Source organism: Neoarius graeffei, chromosome 17 (genome assembly GCF_027579695.1).
Source record: "Neoarius graeffei isolate fNeoGra1 chromosome 17, fNeoGra1.pri, whole genome shotgun sequence".
Classification (NCBI taxonomy): Eukaryota; Metazoa; Chordata; class Actinopteri; order Siluriformes; family Ariidae; genus Neoarius; species Neoarius graeffei.
In genome coordinates this window covers 55,451,766-55,462,399 of record NC_083585.1, presented here as the reverse complement: position 1 = coordinate 55,462,399, position 10,634 = coordinate 55,451,766, and the positions used below count along the sequence as shown (strand labels likewise).

The 10,634-nt window shown below is 42.9% G+C and overlaps 1 protein-coding gene across 1 annotated transcript in view; it reads left to right on the top strand.

Annotated features, from left to right (window-relative positions):
• Positions 1 to 5,218: 5,218 nt before the first annotated feature.
• The window catches only part of nrip1a (nuclear receptor interacting protein 1a), a 111,069-nt gene continuing 105,653 nt past the window's right edge, over positions 5,219 to 10,634 (top strand). Inside the window, exon 1 of the mRNA XM_060898200.1 lies at positions 5,219 to 5,597. The gene's annotated coding sequence lies outside the window, so the exon portion shown is untranslated. The remainder of the gene's footprint in view (positions 5,598 to 10,634) is intronic.

Here is a 10,634-nt window from a genome sequence, read left to right as displayed (position 1 = left end):
TTTGAAAACTGTTTACACAGCAGCCAGATCGCCATATCATTCTGATTTAAATTAATTTCGAGGTTTGCCAGCTTCATCAGTGATGGAGATTATTCCATACGACTTCAAACCAACGTCGAGTAGAGAAGAGTCGGAAAGACGACAGGATAAGGACGAGTCCGTCACGCTGGTATTTACAGTACGTCATTACTGTGGCACAATTAAAATGTGCCAGATCAGGTGGCTGGTGGGTTTTCAAAATAATAAATACACGCATGTAATTTTGTGATAAATCCATATTATACTGAGCGCATTTCCCACATAATCCTCACTAAGGTTTCGGACAGCACTACAAAATGGCGTCCTCACTACATAGTGCCCTATATAGTGAGTAGGGAGTGATTTCGGACACAGGGAAATCTTCTGGCTTGATTACGTCAGCATTCGAAGGAGGGCACGCGTGTCTTTTGACAACGTTGGCAGATGTCGGTCACTTTGATTTCCGCTGTACGTTTTACTTCCGTCCTACGATGTCTCGTACAGGTCTCAACAAATCTCGTTTACGGCCATTGCTTTGACATATGGACTGATATATTACAGAGCATATTTCAAACACTCATAACTTGCTATAGCAGCGACAAAATAGCTCTCAAAAATGCATTCCTATATTTAATAAAATGAGAAATAGAATTTTGATAATAAAAAAAAATTGCCTTTAGTTCTCCTTTGATTAGCTGCATTATGTCAATAATTACATCATTGGAAGGCTCTTATAAGGGTAGTAGCCAATCCCGGGATCAGGCTACATGATACGTCTTTCATGATGGTCATTGTTTGAGATTCAGCAATCATAATGTCATAAATTGTTGTTGTGTCTTTGTCAGGAGACTGGCAGCACGACAACAAGTTTGACCTCGACCAATCATCGTTCTTGTATGCCGTCGGGGAGGAGGGTCAAGAACTTGTCAGTCATGGCTATCGAGGAACATGTAGGAGTGTTCAAACTCTCTCTGGCGTATAACTGCAGTGACATAGCTCCAGCCATAGAAGGTTCTAGGAAAGAATTACAGTAGTGGTTTCCTGTTGCCTTCTACTGTATTATTATTATTATTATTATTATTATTATTTCTCCTCTCAACTATTCACACACATGGGCAATTTAGAGTAGCCAGTTAACCAAACCACATGTCTTTGGACTCTCTACCTTGAGGAAACCCACACAAACACCAGGAGAACATGCAAACTCCACACAGAAAGCCCCCCCCCCCATCCGCCATGAGGTTCGAACCCAGAACCTTCTTGCTATGAGGTGACAGTGCTAACTACTACACAACCATGCTGCCTTGTTTTCAAACTAGGTGAGAAAATACAAACATTCTGACATGCTAGATTTTCGTCGGGGTGTCATAGGGTGGTCCAGGCACCATCGGGTCAGCCATGAAGGTTAAAGAAGCAGGCTTGAGCCCAAAGGGTCGCTGGTTCGATTCCCAAGAAAAATATGAGGGGGTTTGAGCGAATGAACAGCACTTTCCTCTCTCTCTGTATCATTGCTAAAGTGCTCTTGAGCAAAGCACCAAACCCTGAACTACCTCCTGGGCGCTGTAGCATAGCTGCCCACTGCTCTGGGTATGTGTGTGTGCAATCGTTGCTCACTTGTGTGTGTTGACTGCTTCAGATGGGTTAAACACATAGGAGGAATTTCACTGTGCTTGAGTCTGTGGTTGAGTGTACATGTGATCAGTAAAGCCTTCTTCTTCTTCTTCTTCTTCTTCTTCTTCTTCTCATATTGCTGTACTTCGATTATGTCATAGTATAAGACCCGGTTGCTGTTCCTGATGTTCACAGTCAGGCCTGATGCTTGAAATTTGTTGACTCGGACAAAATTTTGTCACAATCACGCTGAATTTGTGTCAGCTTGAGTCTGTGCCTGAATGTACTTGTGATCAGTAAAGCCTTCTTCTTCTCATATCACTGTACTTCAATCATGCCATAGTACAAAGAAAGAAAAAAAGAAAGAAAGCACAACTTTATTCATCACACACTTGTGAAATTTCCTCTCTGTATTTAACCCATCTGAAGCAGTGAACACACACGCAAGCAATGAGCACACACACACATACATACCCAGAGCAGTGGGCAGCCACGCTAACAGCGCCCAGGGAGCAGTTGGGAGTTAGGTGCCTCGCTCAAGGCCATCCCATATTAACCTAACCGCATGTCTTACACAGAAAGGCCCTCACCGGCCACTGGGTTCAAACCCAGAACCTTCTTGCTGTGAGGCGACCGTGCTAACCACTACACCACCATGCCGTACAAGACCCGGTTGTTGTTCCTGATGTTCACAATCAGGCCTGATGCTTGAAATTTGTTGTTCATTCATCTCATCTCATTATCTCTAGCCGCTTTATCCTGTTCTACAGGGTCGCAGGCAAGCTGGAGCCTATCCCAGCTGACTACGGGCGAAAGGCGGGGTACACCCTGGACAAGTCGCCAGGTCATCACAGGGCTGACACATATGGCCCTTTTCCACTACCCTTTTTCAGCTCACTTCAGCTCGCTTCAGCTCACTTCAGCCCGACACGGCTCGCGTTTCGACTATCTAAGAACAGCACGACTCAGCTCGCTTCAGCCCTGCTCAGCCCCCAAAACTTGCACGGTTTTGGAGTGGGGCTGAAGCGAGCCAAACCGAGCTGAGTGAGGCTGGGGGCGTGAGGAGACACTCCCCTGTGCACTGATTGGTGAGGAGGAGTGTCCTCACATGCCCACACACGCCCCGCGAGCACGCTGGGATCTGTAAACACCGTAAACCCGGAAGAAGGAGAATTACGAATTACGAGAATTATGAAGCCTTATGCGCCTTGCCTCATCTATACGCTCTTGCCAGTATCTGTTGGCGTTGTCGGTGACAACAAGCCACAGCACCAAGACCAGCAACACTAACGACTCCATGTCCTCCATGTTTATTGTTTACTCTCCGGGTTGTGAGACTACCGCTTAAAAGGTCACTGATGTCACTGTTTGCGCCGCATAACGACATCACCTGACGTCCACCCACTTTCGCTAACTCCACCCAATGTGTCCACCCACTTCCAGCCAGCACGGTTCAGCGCGGTTGTAGTCGAAATGCAACTCCAACAGCCCCACTCAGCCCAACTCAGCACCGCACGGCTCAGCCCGACTCAGCCGCGTTGGTAGTGGAAAAGCGGCAATAGACACAGACAACCATTCACACTCACATTCACACCTACGGTCAATTTAGAGTCACCAGTTAACCCAGGGGTGGGCAATTATTTTTTCCATGGGGCCACATGAAAAACAGAAAATTTTGTGGAGGGCCGGACCAAAAGGCTGAACTAAATTCTGCATAATGTTAATTGTATTTCTTTATATAAAGCAGTAAATAACATTGTTTTTACAAGCTGCTAAGACTGGTAAGAGTATGGAAAAAACGAGGTTGCCTTACAAAAAATGTCATTTATTCAATCAAATTCCCCAAAACAATGGTTAACAAAATGTGAGCGTTTGTACCATTTTTTCAGTCACATTCACCCCAAAACACAATAAAGACATCACAATATTGTCTTTCTACTCCAAATATCAAGCAAGATACATCATATTATAATAATGATGCCCACATTTGTAGTCTAATCACCTCATTTGGTGTTTTTCATTTGGTAATGCCGACTCAAATTGTAGTCTTTGAACACTGCGATCTGCTCTCCGCAAACTAAACACACGGCTTCATCTCTGACTTCAGTAAATAAATACTTAGCAGTCCATGTTTTGTTGAAAGCCCTGCATTTGGCATCTACCTTTCTTCTTTTTGCGGACATTTTGGGGACTAAAGTCTTCTTGTGATCTGCTCGCAACAACGTCGATTCGGTGTAGGTATCAGATCTACAGATCGTCTCGGGCTCCGGCGCCTGCTGGTGATGTCACACTATGTGATTGGCTGGACTGTTTGAAGGATGACGTACAAGTTTGTGGTTGGTCTGGACAAATTACGGAAGTAGTTATCGTGGGATTAGGTTTCGTGGGATTTCATGTCATGTTCATGTCGCACGCATTGCGTTTTTGTTGAACACAACTTCAAAATAAAAGCAACGCACGTTCAGTCCATGCATGAGGTAAAATTAGAAAATACCTTTATTTTGTAATTTCTAATTAACCTTATGCGGGGGCGGCACGGTGGTGTAGTGGTTAGCGCTGTCGCCTCACAGCAAGAAGGTCCGGGTTCGAGCCCCGTGGCCGGCGAGGGCCTTTCTGTGCGGAGTTTGCATGTTCTCCCCGTGTCCGCGTGGGTTTCCTCCGGGTGCTCCGGTTTCCCCCACAGTCCAAAGACATGCAGGTTAGGTTAACTGGTGACTCTAAATTGACCGTAGGTGTGAATGTGAGTGTGAATGGTTGTGTGTGTCTATGTGTCAGCCCTGTGATTACCTGGCGACTTGTCCAGGGTGTACCCCGCCTTTCGCCCGTAGTCAGCTGGGATAGGCTCCAGCTTGCCTGCGACCCTGTAGAATAAAGCGGCTACAGATAATGAGATGAGACCTTACGCCGGATGCGGCCCGCGGGCCGTAAAATGCCCAGGTCTGAGTTAACCTAACCTGCATGTCTTTGGACTGTGGGGGAAACCGAAGCACACCCACATGGACAACATGCAAACTCCACACAGAAAGGCCCTCGCCGGCCATGGGGCTCGAACCCGGACCTTCTTGCCGTGAGGCGACAGCGCTAACCACTACACCACCGTGCCACCCTGAAATTTGTTGTCTCGGACAAAATTTTGTCACAATAATTTGTCACAATTGAGTCTGTGCTTGAGTGCACTTGTGATCAGTAAAGCCTTCTTCTTCTCCTTCTTCTCATATCGCTGTTCTTCGATTATGTCATAGTACAAGACCCGGTTTCTGTTCCTGATGTTCACAATCAGGCCTGATGCTTGAAATTTGTTGACTCGGACAACATTTTGTCACAATAATGCTGAATTTGTGCCAGCTTTTCCTGATAAGACAAACACACGCTTGCGTAAGGAAGCCAGGAAGGAAGTGCCGGACCTCTTGTTTCTCTTAAATCCTCAAACCTGTCTCCTCATCTCATATCTCATATCTCATCTTCTCACCCAGAGGAACCTGAGCAGCACAAACAGCCCTACTGTCGCTTTAAGACTGCCGGCTGCGCCGCGTACAGGAGGAGTGGAGCCTGTGTGTGTGTGTGTGTGTGTGTGTGTGTGTGGCAGTGGGATGCCTGGGATCACCGATCCCACTCGATCCATCGCAGGACTGCTGGAGAAAATCGGGTTGGACTGAGATTTTATCACTTTAATCTGAACAAAGGAAGAAAGAAGAAGAAGAAGAAGAAGAAGAAGAAGAAGAGGAATAATAATAATAATAATAATAATAATAATAATAATAATAATAATAATAATAAATAGAAGAATAAGAATAAGGAGAATTAAGAAGAAGGAGAAGAAGGAGAAGAAGAAGAAGAAGAAGCTGCGACGTGGACGCGGCGGTGGCGGGGACGCGCATAAGAAAGAAAGAAGGAAAGAAAGAAGGAAAGAAAGACAAGACGCAGTGGAGAGATGATGGCATGGCATGGAAAGCCATGCGAGTGAGCAGGTACGGAGCTGACGGGTGGAGAAGTGGGGTCTGGATTAGAGCTCCAGATGGGTGGATGAATGAATGGATGGATGGATGGATGGATGTGCAGCGCGCGCGCCTCCACGCACAGCCCAAGCGCCCAATGCGCCATACAGGCTGCGCTCGCGCGTCTGCGGGGCAGATAAACAACAACCTCCTGAATGCCACTGAGCCTGGGCATCGAACCTCATGGTATTTTCTGTCTCTGGTGCGGTTCTTTGGGGTTCTACTGTGCGTTACTGTGCGTGTAATCCAGTGTCTGAGAGCAGATTTGGGCTGTAGATGTGACAGGAGTGTGATGCGCACACACACACACACACACACACACAGATGGCATGAAATCCAGACAGCATTCATGGCACACAAGACAAGAGGTCGCTTTATTATTATTATTATTATTATTATTATTATTATTATTATTATTATTTCCTGGCATCACTTTTTTTTTTTAATGAATCAGTCTTAATGCATTCATAAATATATACATTTTCAAAAATATATATAAACCATTCCTACATAATGCTTCCTCAGGCTTGGGATAAATTAAAAAAAAAAATCATAAAATGTTTTAATCTCATAATACTGTACTCTATTTGTAAGGGCTGTGACATAATGCAATGTTATTATAATGCACCTACTGTACCGGTACTTGTTCCTGGCAGACCAGTGCTATAAAGCTTCATAGCACAATGTAATATAATATATAACATAACATAACATAACATAACATAACATAACATAAGACATTAGACCTGCTACTATACTAAAACATTCTTATAATGCTGTATAACAAATGCTTTGGTCGTTCATGTCATTTATTTTCACTGGAAGTGAAGCATAAATCATTCATTATTAAATATCAATCTCAAGTGCGCGATTGGCTCGGTGAGCTTCGTTGATCGAAAGCATTGAAGCCTGATACTGTGTGGTTATACCATTTTATGGACAGTTATAGAAGGTTATGTCAAGTCAAAGTGGCGTGCTTTGAGCTGAGTGTCTATAAGTATTATGTGAACGAACATGACATTTGTTAATGGTAATATAGAACAGAACAGATCAAATATGCTTTATAATGCGTTATGACACTTTGTGCTTTATAATATGGTATGCCGTCATGACAGCGTGTGTGTGGTGTGTGTAAAGATTTGTGTGCTGTTGTAGGAGCTTAGATCAGGTTAGAGTAGAGGTATGCTTCGAGCTCGGAGTCTATATAAAGCACTACGTGAATGAACAGAACAGTTGTTATAAAGCATTATAGCATCACAGTGCTCCTGTCAGTAACTCTAAGAACAGGTTAAATATGCTTTATAATGCATTATGTTATGATATGACAGTTTGTGGTATGAAGCCTGAGACTATTATAACTGTCCATATAACACTTCATGTCTGAATTAATGAACATACATTAATGCAGACAGTTATAGAGGCTTATGTCAGGTTAGAGTGGAGGCGTGCTGAGAGCTCGGAGTTTGTGAATGAACATACGATTTGACATAAAGCTTTATGGCACTGATTTATAAAATATATGCATTATGTCACATGGTGCTATGAAGCTTCGTTCTTCAGCGGAAGAGCAGCATTGAAGTGTATGAGTATGATGAACGTCGGTTCATAGTAGCGCTCTTACTAGTAACTAGATGTATTATAATTCATTATGTCACTTTGTGCCCTATGCCGTGCTGTTATAGCATTTTATGGATGTCTTTATGAGCATATATGTACAGTTATAGAGGCTTCTTTCATGTATTATCATGCATCCTTACAAATGCACTTATAATGCATTCCGGACACCTGACTCATGGAAAGTGTTGCCGTATTATTTACTCCATTTAAGCAGAGGGAGTAGGTCAATGAGTGGTCAAAGCTGCGATCATTGATGGAGTTATTGATCCTGTGTTAGGGATACTACTCCATTTAGTCTTGCTTTAATGCAGCTACATAACTGAAAGGTGTTCTCAGTGAGCTGCTGGAACACAAGTCATGTCTGAAAATACGTATTCAAACCTAATCATTAAATTATCTGTCTTGTAAATGGAATACCGTGTATGAATGTCATTTTAAACTTGTTTATTAAGTAATAAATCAAATTATGGCTGGGAAATATGATATGATAAAATGATAATATGATGATATGATTCATGTTGTACTGCATTAACATAATACAATTTTCTGAGTATTGTGGACATTGTTAGGATTTATAACTTGACTATTACTGACTGGGTTATGATTTGAGATGAATATGATAAGTAGGAATTTCCCTGATTTTGTAAAATGGTTTGTTTTTGCGGTAAAAGCTTCCACACATACACGCGCACATTGGCACTTTGTACCTAATTACAGATGTTTTCTCATACATAACTACCGTAGCTCTCTGGCTACCGTTGCCTTCATTCATTCATGCGAAAAGGTTAGCTAAGATATCGCGTAAACCAAGCGGACAGTAAAGAAAATAAGAAAGAGAAAGAACTGGATAAGTCAAGGATGTGTATAAAGCAATATTTATCATTCTGTCCATATTCACTGGATATGAGCAGTCGCACACTCTGATTGGCTACTCGATTGCTAGGATATCAGCTCATATACAGTGAGTAGAGACAAACAAAATGGCGGATCATGTTGCTGAACCAACCGAAGATGAAATGAAAACTCTACTCGAAAACAAAACCTCAAAACATACAAAAAAAAGCAACAAAATATGGAATAAAAGTATCTGATGGTAAGAACATATTCTTTTTTTTATTTTTCAAGAATTATTATTATTATTATTATTATTATTATTATTATTATCACATTTTTCGAGAATTGCTCCTGTCATTTCGCCAGTTTGTTTACATTCTAAGCGGATATTATTTTATTTATCATATTTGTAAAAAATAAAAAAATGCTCTGTTTCTCAAAATCCAGTGAATGTGCAGAGAATAAAGCAGTTATTTCACTCAATTTCGTCGTACATGGATTATAGCTATCAGCTCATGTATGACTTGATTTTGTGGAATAACTGTTAAATATCGCATTTATATAATGCAGTTATACACTCAAAGGTGGCACGGTGGTGTAGTGGTTAGCGCTGTCGCCTCACAGCAAGAAGGTCCGGGTTCGAGCCCCGGGGCCGGCGAGGGCCTTTCTGTGCGGAGTTTGCATGCTCTCCCCGTGTCCGCGTGGGTTTCCTCCGGGTGCTCCGGTTTCCCCCACAGTCCAAAGACATGCAGGTTAGGTTAACTGGTGACTCTAAATTGAGCGTAGGTGTGAATGTGAATGGTTGTCTGTGTCTATGTGTCAGCCCTGTGATGACCCGGCGACTTGTCCAGGGTGTACCCCGCCTTTCGCCCGTAGTCAGCTGGGATAGGCTCCAGCTTGCCTGCGATCCTGTAGAACAGGATAAAGCGGCTAGAGATAATGAGATGAGATGAGTTATACACTCACCGGCTACTTTAATAGGAACTTGCTCTTGATTCTAAGATTCCTGTGAATCAGGAGGCTGCAGGAGTGGAACCCAATGTGTTCTTCTGCTGTTGCATGCTGAGATGCTTTTCTGCTCACCACAGTTGTAAAGAGTGATTATATACACTACCGTTCAAAAGTTTGGGGTCACCCAGACAATTTTGTGTTTTCCATGAAAAGTCACACTTTTATTTCCCACCATAAGTTGTAAAATGAATAGAAAATATAGTCAAGACATTTTTTCTGGCCATTTTGAGCATTTAATCGACCCCACAAATGTGATCCTCCAGAAACTCAATCTGCTCAAAGGAAGGTCAGTTTTATAGCTTCTCTAAAGAGCTCAACTGTTTTCAGCTGTGCTAACATGATTGTACAAGGGTTTTCTAATCATCCATTAGCCTTCTGAGGCAATGAGCAAACACATTGTACCATTAGAACACTGGAGTGAGAGTTGCTGGAAATGGGCCTCTATACACCTATGGAGATATTGCACCAAAAACCAGACATTTGCAGCTAGAATAGTCATTTACCACATTAGCAATGTATAGAGTGGATTTCTGATTAGTTTAAAGTGATCTTCACTGAAAAGAACAGTGCTTTTCTTTCAAAAATAAGGACATTTCAGAGTGACCCCAAACTTTTGAACAGTAGTGTATGAGTTACTATATCCTTCCTGGCAAAAAAAGGTCGAACCAATCTGGCCATTTCCCTCTGACCTCTCTTATCAACGTGGCGTTCGTTTCCACCCACAGAACTGTCGCTCAGTCACTTGATGTTTTTTGGTTTTGGCACCATTCTGTCTGTGTAAACTCGAGAGGCTGTTGTGTGTGAAACCCCAGGAGATCAGCAGTTTCTGAAATACTCAAATAAACCAGTCCATCTGGCTCAAACCAACACCCACGCCACAGTGAAAGGAAATCACACTTTGAGATCACAATTTTTCCCATTCTGATGTTTGAACATTGTGAACATTAACTGAAGCTCGTGATTTGTATCTGCAGGATTTTATCCATTATGCTGCTGATTAGTATATACCAATACACACGGTGAGGCCTGGAACAAGTAACTGATTGTAACAGACTTTTTTTTTGCTATTTTTTTTTTAATCACCAAATTTGGCAAATTGTGAAAATGTCTCAAGGTGTCATGATAGTGCTATATGTTAAGATGATAGACTTTTCTGTCTCAACTGGATCTCATTTCGTCAAATTTAGAAATGTAATTTTTTCACTGGAGTGAATAAGAGTTGGGTGGCACGGTGGTGTAGTGGTTAGCGCTGTCGCCTCACAGCAAGAAGGTCCTGGGTTCGAGCCCTGTGGCCAGCGAGGGCCTTTCTGTGTGGAGTTTGCATGTTCTCCCCGTGTCTGCGTGGGTTTCCTCCGGGTGCTCCGGTTTCCCCCACAGTCCAAAGACATGCAGGTTAGGTTAACTGGTGACTCTAAATTGACCGTAGGTGTGAATGTGAGTGTGAATGGTTGTCTGTGTCTATGTGTCAGCCCTGTGATGACCTGGCGACTTGTCCAGGGTGTACCCCGCCTTTCGCCCATAGTCAGCTGGGATAGGCTCCAGCTTGCC